At 44.3% G+C, this 15,316-nt stretch overlaps 1 protein-coding gene across 1 annotated transcript in view; it reads right to left on the bottom strand.

The window, feature by feature from the left end:
• Positions 1–12,124, bottom strand: part of LOC311149012 (exocyst complex component 2-like) — a 100,471-nt gene extending 88,347 nt beyond the window's left edge. Inside the window, exon 1 of the mRNA XM_084186083.1 lies at positions 12,064–12,124. The gene's annotated coding sequence lies outside the window, so the exon portion shown is untranslated. The remainder of the gene's footprint in view (positions 1–12,063) is intronic.
• Between the last annotated feature and the right edge of the window lie 3,192 nt (positions 12,125–15,316).

Raw genomic sequence — 15,316 nt, 5'->3', positions numbered from 1 at the left:
TGTGTGGTTATTTTAAAAAGGTATAATTGACATTAATTCAATTTAAATAGTCATGGGACCCCAGATTTTGTCTAGTTCCCGGTTTGTTCCACAGACCTGGAGGCGTAGCAGGAAATTCAGGTTGCTGTCAAGTATGAAAATGTATGCACTCACTAACTGTAAGTCGCTCTGGATAAGAGCGTCTGCTAAATGACTAAAATGTAAATGTAAATCTCCCTTACAAACCACATGATTTCACATGTGGAAAACATGTGAGAATGTGTTTTTGGAACATATCAAGTGACATTTCACATTAAATCATTTGCAAATGTGTTTTTGGAACACTTCACATGAGATCATGTTTTCACAAGTGCTTACATGTTGTCACATGTAAGTTTTATGTTATCACATGTTATCACATTAACTTCACATAAGATCACATGTGATCACGTGAAATTCATGTGGTTTTTCCGGTGAGGGCCATGTTAGGATGTTCTCAAGACATTTGTTGTACCAGTCATCAGGACGTCACGTGATGGTCGGTATGGTGGTTTTAAAGTAAGAGGTACCATGTTCAGCTAAAATATGACCCCACCTGGGATTTGAACTCACAACCTCTGGATTTGAAGTGTGCTGATCTTTCTGCTGCGCCACAAAGTCTGTAGCATTCCCTTACACATTCATTACCTATCAATACATCTTCGCACTTAGCAAAAGAGTTCCATCTGCACTGCTAGTTATCAGTTAATCTGACTATTCTCTCAACATTGATTTCAAATCATTATTTCTGAAATGTTGGGGTTTTCTGTATAGTTGTCTAATGTTGGTGGGGCATATTATTCTGTTTCAATGTTACTGCTGAATCACTATGGTAAATATAATAGTTTTCCTTGAGTGTATTTTTAACACAGCTGAGATTTACTTTGAAGTCCAAAGTGTAGGTAGGAATACAGGTGAAATCAGTTATTGACACACACAGACATAGTGGTGTAGCAGGAAGATCGGAATGGTGTGAACCAAGAGGTTGTGAGGACACGATGAATAATAATGACTGTATAAACATACACAATATAGTCATGTATGTCAAAGTGTGTCAAATATGTAAATTAAAAAACACTATGTTAAAATCATTGTGTGAGTGTGTATAATAATGACAGATTTTTCTTGTCAAATGTTGAAATGTCACATGTGAAGTGTTCCAAAAACACGTGATTTCACATATGAATACATGTGATTTTCCATATGTGAAATCATGTGGTTATTCCGTAAGGGCATACAGATAATGTAAGAATAACAGATCCTTTAATAAAGCACAGAGAGGGGAAACACTGAGAAGTACCTACAGTGGGGGAAAAAACTATTTAGTCAGCCACCAATTGTGCAAGTTCTCCCACTTAAAAAGATGAGAGAGGCCTGTAATTTTCATCATAGTTACATGTCAACTATGACAGACAAAATGAGAAAAAAAAATCCTGAAAATCACATTGTAGGATTTTTAATGAATTTATTTGCAAATGGTGGAAAATAAGTATTTGGTCAATAACAAAAGTTTCTCAATACTTTGTTATATACCCTTTGTTGGCAATGACACAGGTCAAACGTTTTCTGTAAGTCTTCACAAGGTTTTCACACACTGTTGCTGGTATTTTGGCCCATTCCTCCATGCAGATCTCCTCTAGAGCAGTGATGTTTTGGGGCTGTCGCTGGGCAACACAGACTTTCAACTCCCTCCAAAGATTTTCTATGGGGTTGAGATCTGGAGACTGGCTAGGCCACTCCAGGACCTTGAAATGCTTCTTACGAAGCCACTCCTTTGTTGCCCGGGCGGTGTGTTTGGGATCATTGTCATGCTGAAAGACCCAGCCACGTTTCATCTTCAATGCCCTTTCTGATGGAAGTAGGTTTTCACTCAAAATCTCACGATACATGGCCCCATTCATTCTTTCCTTTACACGGATCAGTCGTCCTGGTCCCTGTGCAGAAAAACAGCCCCAAAGCATGATGTTTCCACCCCCATGCTTCACAGTAGGTATGGTGTTCTTTGGATGCAACTCAGCATTCTTTGTCCTCCAAACACGACGAGTTGAGTTTTTACCAAAAAGTTCTATTTTGGTTTCATCTGACCATATGACATTCTCCCAAACCTCTTCTGGATCATCCAAATGCACTCTAGCAAACTTCAGACGGGCCTGGACATGTACTGGCTTAAGCAGGGGGACAAGTCTGGCACTGCAGGATTTGAGTCCCTGGCGGCATAGTGTGTTACTGATGGTAGGCTTTGTTACTTTGGTCCCAGCTCTCTGCAGGTCATTCACTAGGTCCCCCCATGTGGTTCTGGGATTTTTGCTCACCGTTCTTGTGATCATTTTGACCCCACGGGGTGAGATCTTGCGTGGAGCCCCAGATCGAGGGAGATTATCAGTGGTCTTGTATGTCTTCCATTTCCTAATAATTGCTCCCACAGTTGATTTTTTTTCTCAATTTGTCTGTCATAGTTGACGTGTACCTATGATGAAAATTACAGGCCTCTCTCATCTTTTTAAGTGGGAGAACTTGCACAATTGGTGGCTGACTAAAAACTTTTTTTCCCCACTGTATATTACTGTTAGTCTTAATTTTCTAGTTGTTGTTTAACATACTGTATTCCTAGGTGTGATAACAGCAGAAGGCTTAAGTCTCATTAAGTGTGTCATACCTTAAGCTGCAGAGCCGAAAGCTAAAAAGCTGCCTGTGCAGTCTCTCTCTCTCTCTCTCTCTCTCTCTCTCTCTCTCTTTCCCCACTGCTCCAGCTGAAACAGCACACCGTGTGTAGTATGAGGACACACGCACACATACACACACCAACAACAAGGTCTATGCTCTGACCTTTCACCTCTGAGGGTAACACAGTAGGGGTAATGTTCCTCTACCAATAACATGACCCCCTCAACACTGACCTGACATGAAAAATGAGGGGCTCTGATAAATTGAGACAGCGCTTGCCTCTCTGCAACACTTAGGCCTACATCATTTTGATGATATCTAAGCTTAAAAATCATACAAGAAGCTTAAACAAATGTAGGCTATTGCAAAGTCTCATTTAGATCAAAAGTCTGATAAAGCTATTTAAAAATGTATCCAAGGAGACTTAAGCACCAAGGTAACAATGATCTGTATACAGTTTCAAGACACTGACCTTCTAGCTACCAATTATGGATGATTGAGAACACAGCAATATGCTGCTGTGGGGTAATTCCATGGTAACTAAATTACGCTTTGACTCAGCTTTTTCACTTCAAAATGTATACCAAACAAAAACCATTGATTTAAAAGTTTAACAAACCATACAACTCTATGAACAAGGACTACTTTTAACAATTTCCACAGAAAATGTTACAAAAACTAAGTTAGTGGAAGAACTGTGCAGATGCAAACTGTGGTAACGGAAATCTCCCTCAGGTTTGTATGCGAACACGTTTTCCAAAAAGGTGTAAATATCTGCTCCGAATTAAGATTCAAAGATCTCTGCAGAAAGAATGGTGTGTCAGCTATGAGTTTTATTCACTTAATAATTCATTTAAAAACATTATATCAGTAAAATCACTAACTAATTGGTAGGTCTACCTTTACTTGTTACTTCTGTGAACTTTCATTATCCTCCCTCCTCCTGAGGGAGAGACATTAGAAAATATTGTATCTTAAAGATATGTGGGTTTCTGGTAACAGAATTACAAGGCACAAGGCAACATGTTTCCAAAACGTAATATAAGTGCTGATATTAGTTGGCAGGGATCTTTATGTCAACATTATTGTGTTTTAATGTTTTTCTGATACCTTTTAAGACTTTTTCCGGAAGTTTTTTTCTAAAACCCCTTTTCCATCTGTTTATCCAGAAATCAAAGCCTTGCTACATTTTTAAGACGGAAAATGGTTGAACATTTATCTATGCCTTAATTTCCCCCAAATATAGACTCTTAGCTTTCATTTGACACCCAATTTGATTTGCTCCTTTGAACTTCACATGTTGGTGCTCATGGGTCCTTTTCGATTTAAATGCCCTGTATCAGCGCAGATGGATCACAGCCTAACGAAATGTCAATCACAACAATCAAGCCAATAAGGGTTGGCGGCTGTGCAGAGGCTGGGACAGTGTGTCAGAGCAGGCAAATCACGTCAGGCCTTATTTAAAATAAAATAACATTTTATTTGTCATATGTGCCGAATACAACAGGTACCTGAATAGAACAACCTTACGGTGAAATGCTTACTTACAAGCCCTTAACCAACAATGCAGTTTAAAGAAAATATTTACTAAATAAACTAAAGTTCCAAGTCAATGTGCGGGGGTACAGGTTAGTCGAGGTAATTTGTACATGTAGGTAGGGGTAAAGTGACTATGCATAGATAATAAACATCGAGAAGCAGCAGTGTAAAAACAAATGGGGGGGGGGACAATATAAATAGTCCGGGTGGCCATTTGATTAATTGTTCAGCAGTCTTATGGCTTGGGGTTAGAAGCTGTTAAGGAGCCTTTTGGACCTAGACTTGGCGCTCCAGTACCGCTTACCGTGCAGTACTAGAGAGAACAGTCTATGACTTGGGTTACAGGAGTCTTTGACCATTTTTGGGGGCCTTCCTCTGACACCGCCTAGTATATTGGACCTGGATGGCAGGTAGCTTGGTACCAGTGATGTACTGGGCCGTACGCACTACCCTCTGTAGCGCCTTACGGTCGGATGCTGAGCAGTTGCCATACCACGCGGTGATGCAACCGGTCAGGATGCTCTCAATGGTGCAGCTGTATAACTTTGATGATGAAGACCCCAAGGAACTTGAAACTCTTGACCCGCTCCACTACAGCCCCATCGATGTGAATGGGGGCATGTTCGGCCCTCCTTTTCCTTTAGTCCACAATCAGCTCCTTTCTCTTGCTCACGTTGAGGAGAGGTTGTTGTCCTGGCACCACACTGCAAGGTCTCTCACCTCCTCCCTATAGGCTCTCATTGTTGTCTGTGATCAGGCCTACCACTGTTGTGTCATCAGCAAACTTAATGACGGTGTTGGAGTCGTGTTTGGCAACGCAGTCATGGGGGAACAGGGAGTACAGGAGGGGGCTGAGCACGCACCCCTAAGGGGCCCCCGTGTTGAGGATCAGCATGGCAGATGTGTTGTTGCCTACCCTTACCACCTGGGGGCGGCCTGTCAAGAAGTCCAGGCTCCAGTTGCAGAGGGAGGTGTTTAGTCCCAGGGTCCTTAGCTTAGTGATGAGCTTTGTGGGCACTATGGTGTTAAACGCTGAGCTGTAGTCTAAGAACAGCATTCTCACATAGGTGTTCCTTTTGTCCAGGTGGGAAAGGGCAGTGTGGAGTGCGATTGAGATTGCGTCATCTGTGGAGCTGTTGGGGCGGTATGCAAATTGGAGTGGGTCTAGGGTTTCCGGGATGATGCTGTTGATATGAGCCATGACCAGCCTTTCAAAGCACTTCATTGCTACCAACGTGAGTGCTACGGGGTGGTAGTCATTTAGGAAGGTTACCTTCGCTTCCTTGGGCACAGGGACTATGGTGGTCTGCTTGAAACATGTAGGTATTACAGACTCGGTCAGGGAGAGGTTGAAAATGTCAGTGAAGACACTTGCCAGTTGGTCCGCGCATGCTCTGAGTACACGTCCTGGTAATCCGTCTGGCCCCGCAGCCTTGTGAATGTTAACCTGTTTATAAGGTATTTCTCACATCGGCGATGGAGAGCGTGATCACAGGGTGGTCCGGAACAGCTGGTGCTCTCATTCAGGCTTCAGTGTTGCTTGCCTCGAAGCGAGCATAAAAGGCATTTCGCCCGTTTGATAGGCTCGCGTCACTGGGCAGCTCACGGCTGGGTTTCCCTTTGAAGTCTGTAATAGCTTGCAAGCCCTGCCACATCCGACAAACGTCAGAACCGGTGTAGTAGGATTCAATCTTAGTCCTGTATTGACGCTTTGCCTGTTTGATGGTTCGTCGGAGGGCATAGTGGGATTTCTTATAAGCGTCCGGATTAGTTTCCCGCTCATTGAAAGTGGCAGCTCTAGCCTTTAGCTCGGTGCGAATGTTGCCTGTAATCCATGGCTTCTGGTTGGGATATGTATGTACGGTCACTGTGGGGACAATGTCGTCGATGCACTTATTGATGAAGCTCCTCAATGCCATTGCGTGAATCACAGAACATATTCCAGTCTGTGCTAGCAAAACAGTCCTGTAGGGTAGCATCCGCGTCATCTGACCACTTCCGTATTGAGCGAGTCACTGGTACTTACTGCTTTAGTTTTTGCTCTTAAGCATCGCCTATGCTACCCTCCAGTCCCTCGACTTCTTGGCGCTGACGGAAACATGGATTATCACAGAAAACACTGCTACTACTGCTCTCTCCTTGTCTGACCATGTGTTCTCGCATACCCAGAGAGCATCTGGTCAGCGGGGCGGTGGCACAGGAATCCTCATCTCTCCCAAGTAGACATTCTCTCTTTCTCCCCTGACCCATCTGTCTATCTCCTCATTTGAATTCCATGCTGTCACAGTCACTAGCCCATTCAAGCTTAACATCCTTATCATTTATCACCAGGTTCCCTTGGAGAGTTAATCAATGAGCTTGACGCCTTGATAAGTTCCTTTCCTGAGGATGGCTCACCCCTCACAGTTCTGGGTGACTTTAACCTCCCTACGTCTACATTTGACTCATTTCTCTCTGCCTCCTTCTTTCCACTCCTCTCCTCTTTTGACCTCACCCTCTCACCATCTCCCCCTACTCACAAGGCAGGCAATACGCTTGACCTCATCTTTACTAGATGCTGTTCTTCTACTAATCTCACTGCAACTCCCCTCCAAGTCTCCGACCACTACTTTGTATCCTTTTCTCCCTCGCTCTCCTCCAACACTACTCACTCTGCCCCTACTCAGATGGTAATGCGCCGTCGCAACCTTCGCTCTCTCTCTCCCGCTACTCTCTCCTCTTCCATCCTATCATCTCTTCCCTCTGCTCAATCCTTCTCCCTCCAATCTCTTGATTCTGCCTCCTCAACCCTCCTCTCCTCCCTTTCTGCATCCTTTGACTCTCTATGTCCCCTATCCTCCCGGCCGGCTCGGTCCTCCCCTCCTGCTCCGTGGCTTGACGACTCATTGCGAGCTCACAGAACAGGGCTCCGGGCAGCCAAGCGGAAATGGAGGAAAACTAGACTCCCTGCGGACCTGGCATCTTTTAACTCCCTCCTCTCTACATTTTCTTCCTCTGTTTCAGCTGCAAAAGCCACTTTCTACCACTCTAAATTCCAAGCATCTGCCTCTAACCCTAGGAAGCTCTTTGCCACCTTCTCCTCCCCCCTCCTCCCTCTCTGTGGATGACTTCGTCAACCATTTTGAAAAGAAGGTTGACGACATCCGATCCTCGTTTGTTAAGTCAAATGACACCGCTGGTCCTGCTCAAACTGCACTACCCTATGCTGACTTCTTTCTCCCCTCTCTCTCCAGATGAAATCTTGCGACTTGTGACGGCCGGCCGCCCAACAACCTGCCCGCTTGACCCTATCCCCTCCTCTCTTCTCCAAACCATTTCCGGAGACCTTCTCCCTTACCTCACCTCGCTCATCAACTCATCCTTGACCGCTGGCTATGTCCCTTCCATCTTCAAGAGAGCGAGAGTTGCACCCCTTCTCAAAAAACCTACACTCGATCCCTCCGATGTCAACAACTACAGACCAGTATCCCTTCTTTCTTTTATCTCCAAAACTCTTGAGCGTGCCGTCTTTAGCCAACTCTCTTGTTATCTCTCTCAGAATTACCTTCTTGATCCAAACCAGTCAGGTTTCAAGACTGGTCATTCAACTGAGACTGCTCATCTCTGTGTCATGGAGGCTCTCCGCACTGCTAAAGCTAACTCTCTCTCCTCTGCTCTCGTCCTTCTAGACCTATCTGCTGCCTTTGATACTGTGAACCATTGGATCCTCCTCTCCACCCTCTCCGAGTTGGGCATCTCCAGCGCAGCTCACTCTTGGATTGCGTCCTACCTGACAGGTTGCTCCTACCAGGTGGCGTGGCGAGAATCTGTCTCCGCACCACGTGCTCTCACCACTGGTGTCCCCCAGGGCTCAGTTTTAGGCCCTCTCCTATTCTCGCTATACACTAAGTCACTTGGCTCTGTCATATCCTCACATGGCCTCTCCTATCATTGCTACGCAGACGACACACAATTAATCTCCTCCTTTCCCCCTTCTGATAACCAGGTGGCGAATCGCATCTCTGCATGTCTGGCAGACATATCAGTGTGGATGACGGATCACCACCTCAAGCTGAACCTCGGCAAGACGGAGCTGCTCTTCCTCCCGGGGATGGACTGCCCGTTCCATGATCTCGCCATCACGGTTGACAACTCCGTTGTGTCCTCCTCCCAGAGTGCAAAGAGCCTTGGCGTGACCCTGGACAACACCCTGTCGTTCTCCGCTAACATCAAGGCGGTGACCCGATCCTGTAGGTTCATGCTCTACAAAATTCGCAGAGTACGACCCTGCCTTATACAGGAAGCGGCACAGGTCCTAATCCAGGCACTTGTCATCTCCCGTCTGGATTACTGCAACTCGCTGTTGGCTGGGCTCCCTGCCTGTGCCATTAAACCCCTACAACTCATCCAGAACGCTGCAGCCCGTCTGGTGTTCAACCTTCCCAAGTTCTCTCATGTCACCCCGCTCCTCCGCACACTCCACTGGCTTCCAGTTGAAGCTCGCATCTGCTACAAGACCATGGTGCTTGCCTACGGAGCTGTGAGGGGAACGGCACCTCCGTACCTTCAGGCTCTGATCAGTCCCTACACCCAAACGAGGGCATTGCATTCATCCACCTCTGGCCTGCTGGCCCCCCTACCTCTGCGGAAGCACAGTTCCTGCTCAGCCCAGTCAAAACTGTTGGCTGCTCTGGCACCCCAATGGTGGAACATGCTCCCTCATGACGCCAGGACAGCGGAGTCACTCACCACCTTCCGGAGACACTTGAAACCCCACCTCTTTAAGGAATACCTGGGATAGGATAAAGTAATCCTTCTACCGCCCCTTACCCCACCCCAAAGGAGACATTTAAAAAATATATATATATATATTGTAAAGTGGTTGTCCCACTGGCTATCATAAGGTGAATGCACCAATTTGTAAGTCGCTCTGGATAAGAGCGTCTGCTAAATGACTAAAATGGAAAATGGAAATGGAAAGCAGGAATCAGGCGGATAGAATTATGGTCAGATTTGCCAAATGGAGGGCGAGGGAGAGCTTTGTATGCGTCTCTGTGTGCGGAGTAAAGGTGGTCTAGAGTTTTTTTCCCTCTGGTTGCACATGTGACATGCTGGTAGAAATTAGGTAAAACGGATTGAAGTTTGCCTGCATTAAAGTCCCCTGCCACTAGGAGCGCCACTTCTTGATGAGCATTTTCTTGTTCGCTTATGGCCTTATACAGCTCGTTGAGTGCAGTCTTCGTGCCATTGTCGGTTTGTGGTGGTAAATAGACGGCTACGAAAAATATAGACGAAAACTCTCTTGGTAGATAGTGTGGTCTACAGCTTATCATGAGGTACTCTACCTCAGGCGAGCAATACCTCGAGCATATCTTAATATTAGACATTGCGCACCAGCTGTTATTGACAAATAGACACACACCCACACCCCTCGTCTTACCGGACGTAGCGGTCCTGTCGATGCACGGAAAACCCAGCCAACTGTATTTTATCCGTGTCGTCGTTCAGCTACGACTCAGTGAAACATAAGATATTACAGTTTTTAATGTCCTGTTGGTAGGATAGTCTCGAACGGAGCTCATCCAGTTTATTCTCCAGTGATTGCACGTTGGCCAATAGAACGGATGGTGGAGGCGGGTTACCCACTCGCCGACAAATTCTCAAAAGGCACCCTGATCTGCGCCCCCTGTATTTCCTTATTTTCTTCGTGCGAATGACGGGGATTTGAGCCTTGTCCGGGAGCAACATTGAAAAAAAATACAAATTCACCATGTGTCTGCCTTGATGTTCAAAAAACTCCACAGACCCCTCTTGCGCAGTGGAATCCAGAACCCATGCGTGACCACTTGGTTAAGGCGACACCCTTCTGCCGAGGACACCCAAACCAGAGTGGCCACTGCAAAACCCAAGGAGCCTGACCCTCTCTGGAAGATGCTGTAGCCTTGCTTGGGATATTTAGCCTAAATTGGCTATTGATTGAGACGCAGGGCCCATTCTAGCTTGGTATGTCAGGGTGGGCAATTGGAACATTTTTAATTGGGCCAAGTTGGATGTAATAATGCATTTAGGTTATAGTTTATTGAGATGCATGAATACACCACACCAAAAGCTTGATTTGATGTCTGTTTTAAAACGAATTTCCTGCAATTCTACGTAGTAATGATTTATGGTTCACTACATGGTAAATGTATTTAATAGCATGTTTAATCTATGCAAATAAATTCTAGGAATTAATAGTTCACCTCTCTGTTTTCTTTTATTCTGTAATAGGGTATATTGTAACCATGTGTTCAAGCTAATGAAATCAATGTTTATTTATGATACAGCGTGTTAGCTACACAATACAATGAAATGCCTACTCGCAATAAAGCTCTCCTTGCAAACAGTGCAAGGATATTAAGCTATATGTATTTGTATTTACATTAGGCTATAACCTACAAATAGCTATACCACGTAGCCGTAGGCCTATTAGCCTATAGGCCTACTGAATATTATTGTTTGGGTTCATGAACTGGCTAAATGGCAGAGCTATCCTTCAGCACCACAAGTTGGTTCAACTTCTTTAACATCATTGCACGATCCTGGCACTGTCCTTTCAGCACCAAGAAGGGCGTGCCAATCTCATCTAGATCTGTTTTCGACGCCTAATAGTCATACTCATCACTTATTATTATTAATTACAAATAGATTATCACTTCTCACAATGGTGCATGTTTAGTAAAGTTATATCAAAACTGAATCAATGTCTCGCAAGATCACATTATGATTAATCTGCATTCCTCAAAACAGAACCGAATATTAGCATGATAGGCCTAATGTGTACATTTGACTCTGCAGAGGCAGATGTAGAGGTGTTCTATAGGATAGAATGGAAACAATGGCCTGTCAAACTAAAAGCCTTTTCCTCTTTTGTTTTGTTTGATTGATGGTAGCCGACTGTTACACCAAAAACACCTCCTCATTTCTATGATTGGCATGGAGATGCAGTTTGGACATTTCACCAGTAAAACGTGAAGAATTATAATTCAAGATTGACAGTGATGATGGCCGATTTAGAAATTAGGTAACCTATGCCTAACTTGGTGTTTGAGGGTATTAAAAATATAACATTTTCTTTAGACAATATGTGTGGGCATTGGCAGACGTTGCAATGGGAGGATGCATTTTATGCATATTATATAATGATAGGCTGGCTATTCCATTGGCTAAATCTGTTGGTACAAACTTTGATTGTGGAAATTATGACCTTTTTTTTTTTATTACGATCCCCACCTACAAAAATAGCACTACACCACTGCCCATCGTGGAGTTGAGTTTAGTCGGCTACCATCAATCAAACAAAACAAAAGAGGAAAAGGCTATTAGCTTGACAGGCCATTGTTTCCATTCTATCCTATAGAACTCCTCTACATTTGCCTCTGCAGAGTCAAATGTATACATTTAAACACAGTGTATATTTCATGAGATTGGCGTTACACAGGCCTAGCCCTACACTAAAATACAGTAGTACCCAATAAACCAAGGAAAGCAGTAAGCAAGACTAATAACTAAAACATTTCTCAAGTGCGTTCGCTGCCAGACCAATATAAATACTTAGACAAATACTTAGACCATCAGACAAACATATATAGTCACGATATGAACAGTAAATTCGAAGTTGACACTGTTAGCTGACTAACGTTACTTAGCAGTAGGCAAGCCAGCAGGCTAGCTTTGCCTTTGATAACGGAAATGTAAACAATCATCGGAGCTCTCTGCAAAGTGAGACAAACTAAGATCGTGACTCCAATCCAATGTTAAAATAAAGCTTTCATATGTGTCACAATATTTTGTCAAATAAATAGATAACATAGGGTAACTTACAATGCAGCTGTTGAATGAAAAATTCCAGCTAACCTTTAACGAAATCAACTTTCAGGTTGCCACTTCCTGCAACGCCCAGTCGGTGATGTCATCACGCAATCTACTTTGCATCCCACTAAGAGCATCAGAGCCATCAGCTCAGGAGCTGGGTTGAGTGAGTACAATTTTGTATGGTGTTGATAGTTACTCAAAACACTGTAGCTTAAAATGCATTGTACTACTGAGCATACAAAACATTAGAAACACCTAATCTATCCATGATGTAGACTGACCAGGTGAATGCTATGATCCCTTATTGATGTCACTTGTTAAATCCACTTCAATCAGTGTAGATGAACGGGAGAAGACAGGTTAAAGAGGATTTTTAAGCCTTGAGACAATTGAGACATGGATTGTGTGTGTGCCTTTAAGAGGGTGAATGGGGAAGACAAAATATTTAAGTGCCTTTGAACAGGGGATGGTAGTAGGTGCCAGGCCCACCGGTTTGAGTGTGTCAAGATCCGCAACGCTGCTGCGTTTTTAACGCTCAACAGTTTCTCATGTGTATCAAGAATGGTCCACCACCCAAAGGACATCCAGCCAACTTGACACAACTGTGGGAAGCATTGGAGTCAACATTGTCCAGCATCCATGTGGAACACTTCTGACACCTTGTAGAACCATGCCCGACGAATTGAGGCTGTTCTCGGGGCAAAAGGGGGTGCAAATCAATATTAGTAAGGTATAACAAATATTTTGTACACTCAGTGTGTATATATATGTATATATACTGAACAAAAATATAAACACAACATGCAACAATTTCAAAGATTTTACAGAGTTACAGTTCAAATAAGGAAATCAGTCCAATTTAAAAAAATTAATTAGGCCCTAATCAATGGATTTCACATGACTGGGCAGGGGCGCAGCCATGGGTGAGCCTGGGAGGGCATAAGCCCATCCACTGGGGAGCCAGGCCCAGCCAATCAGAATGAGTTTTCCCCCACAAAAAGGCTTAATTACAGACAGAAATACGCCTCGCAACCCCTCAGACAATCCCACAGGTGAAGAAGCCGGATGTGGAGGTCCTGGGCTGGTGTGGTTATACATGGTCTGCGGTTGTGAGGCCGGTTGGAGGTACTGCCAAATTCTCTAAAATGACATTGGAGGCGGTTTATGGTAGAGAAACAAACATTCAATTTTCTGGCAACAGCTCTGGTGGACATTCCAGCAGTCAGCATGCCAATTGCACACTCCCTCAACTTGAGACATCTATTGTGTTGTGTGACAAAACTGCACATTTTAGAGTGGCCTTTTATTGTCAACCGGCTCCTGAGTGGCGCAGTGGTCTAAGGCACTGCATCGCAGTGCTAACTGTGCCACTAGAGATCCTGGTTCGAATCCAGGCTCTGTCGCAGCCGGCCGCGACCGGGAGACTCATGGGCGGCGCACAATTGGCCCAGCATCGTCCACGGTAGGGGAGGGAATGGCCGGCAGGGATGTAGCTCAGTTGATAGAGCATGGCGTTTGCAACGCCAGGGTTGTGGGTTCGATTCCCATGGGGGGCCAGTATAAAAAAAAACTAAAAATATATAAAAACTAAAAAAATAATATATATATAAAAAAAATAAAAATAATTACAACTGTAAGTCGCTCTGGATAAGAGCGTCTGCTAAATGACAAAAATGTAAATGTAATTGTCCCCAGCACAAGGTGCACCTGTGTAATGATCATGCTGTTTAATCAGCTTCTTGATATGCCACACCTGTCAGGTGTATGGATTATCTTGGCAAAGGATACATTCTTACTAACAGGGATGTAAACAGATTTGTGCTCAACATTTTTGAGGAATAAGCTTTTGTGCGTATGGACACTTTCTGGGATCTTTTATTTCAGCTCATGAAACATGGGACCAACACATTACATGTTGCGTTTATATTTTTGTTCAGTATATATATATATATATATATATATATATATATATATATATATATATACAGTGAGGGAAAAAAGTATTTGATCCCCTGCTGATTTTGTACGTTTGCCCACTGTCAAAGAAATGATCAGTCTATAATTTTAATGGTAGGTTTATTTGAACAGTGAGAGACCGAATAAAAACAAAAAAATCCAGAAAAACGCATTTAAATTTTTTATAAATTGATTTGCATTTTAATGAGGGAAATAAGTATTTGACCCCCTCTCAATCAGAAAGATTTCTGGCTCCCAGGTGTCTTTTATACAGGTAACGAGCTGAGATTAGGAGCACACTCTTAAAGGGAGTGCTCCTAATCTCAGTTTGTTACCTGTATAAAAGACACCTGTCCACAGAAGCAATCAATCAATCAGATTCCAAACTCTCCACCATGGCCAAGACCAAAGAGCTCTCCAAGGATGTCAGGGACAAGATTGTAGACCTACACAAGGCTGGAATGGGCTACAAGACCATCGCCAAGCAGCTTGGTGAGAAGGTGACAACAGATGGTGCGATTATTCGCAAATGGAAGAAACACAAAATAACTGTCATTCTCCCTCTGCCTGGGGCTCTATGCAAGATCTCACCTTGTGGAGTTGCAATGATCATGAGAACGGTGAGGAATCAGCCCAGAACTACACGGGAGGATCTTGTCAATGATCTCAAGGCAGCTGGGACCATAGTCACCAAGAAAACAATTGGTAACACACTACGCCGTGAAGGACTGAAATCCTGCAGCGCCCGCAAGGTCCCCCTGCTCAAGAAAGCACATATACAGGGCCGTCTGAAGTTTGCCAATGAACATCTGAATGATTCAGAGGAGAACTGGGTGAAAGTGTTGTGGTCAGATGAGACCAAAATCGAACTCTTTGGTATCAACTCAACTCGCCGTGTTTGGAGGAGGAGGAATGCTGCCTATGACCCCAAGAACACCATCCCCACCGTCAAACATGGAGGTGGAAACATTATGCTTTGGGGGTGTTTTTCTGCTAAGGGGACAGGACAACTTCACCGCATCAAAGGGACGATGGACGGGGCCATGTACCGTCAAATCTTGGGTGAGAACCTCCTTCCCTCAGCCAGGGCATTGAAAATGGGTCGTGGATGGGTATTCCAGCATGACAATGACCCAAAACACACGGCCAAGGCAACAAAGGAATGGCTCAAGAAGAAGCACATTAAGGTCCTGGAGTGGCCTAGCCAGTCACCAGACCTTAATCCCATAGAAAATCTGTGGAGGGAGCTGAAGGTTCGAGTTGCCAAACGTTAGCCTCGAAACCTTAATGACTTGGAGAAGATCTG

Source organism: Coregonus lavaretus (assembly GCF_964263955.1).
Source record: "Coregonus lavaretus genome assembly, chromosome: 21".
In the NCBI taxonomy this organism is placed as follows: Eukaryota; Metazoa; Chordata; class Actinopteri; order Salmoniformes; family Salmonidae; genus Coregonus; species Coregonus lavaretus.
Note: the sequence above shows the minus strand (reverse complement) of the source record. Positions and strands in the feature narration are given on the sequence as shown.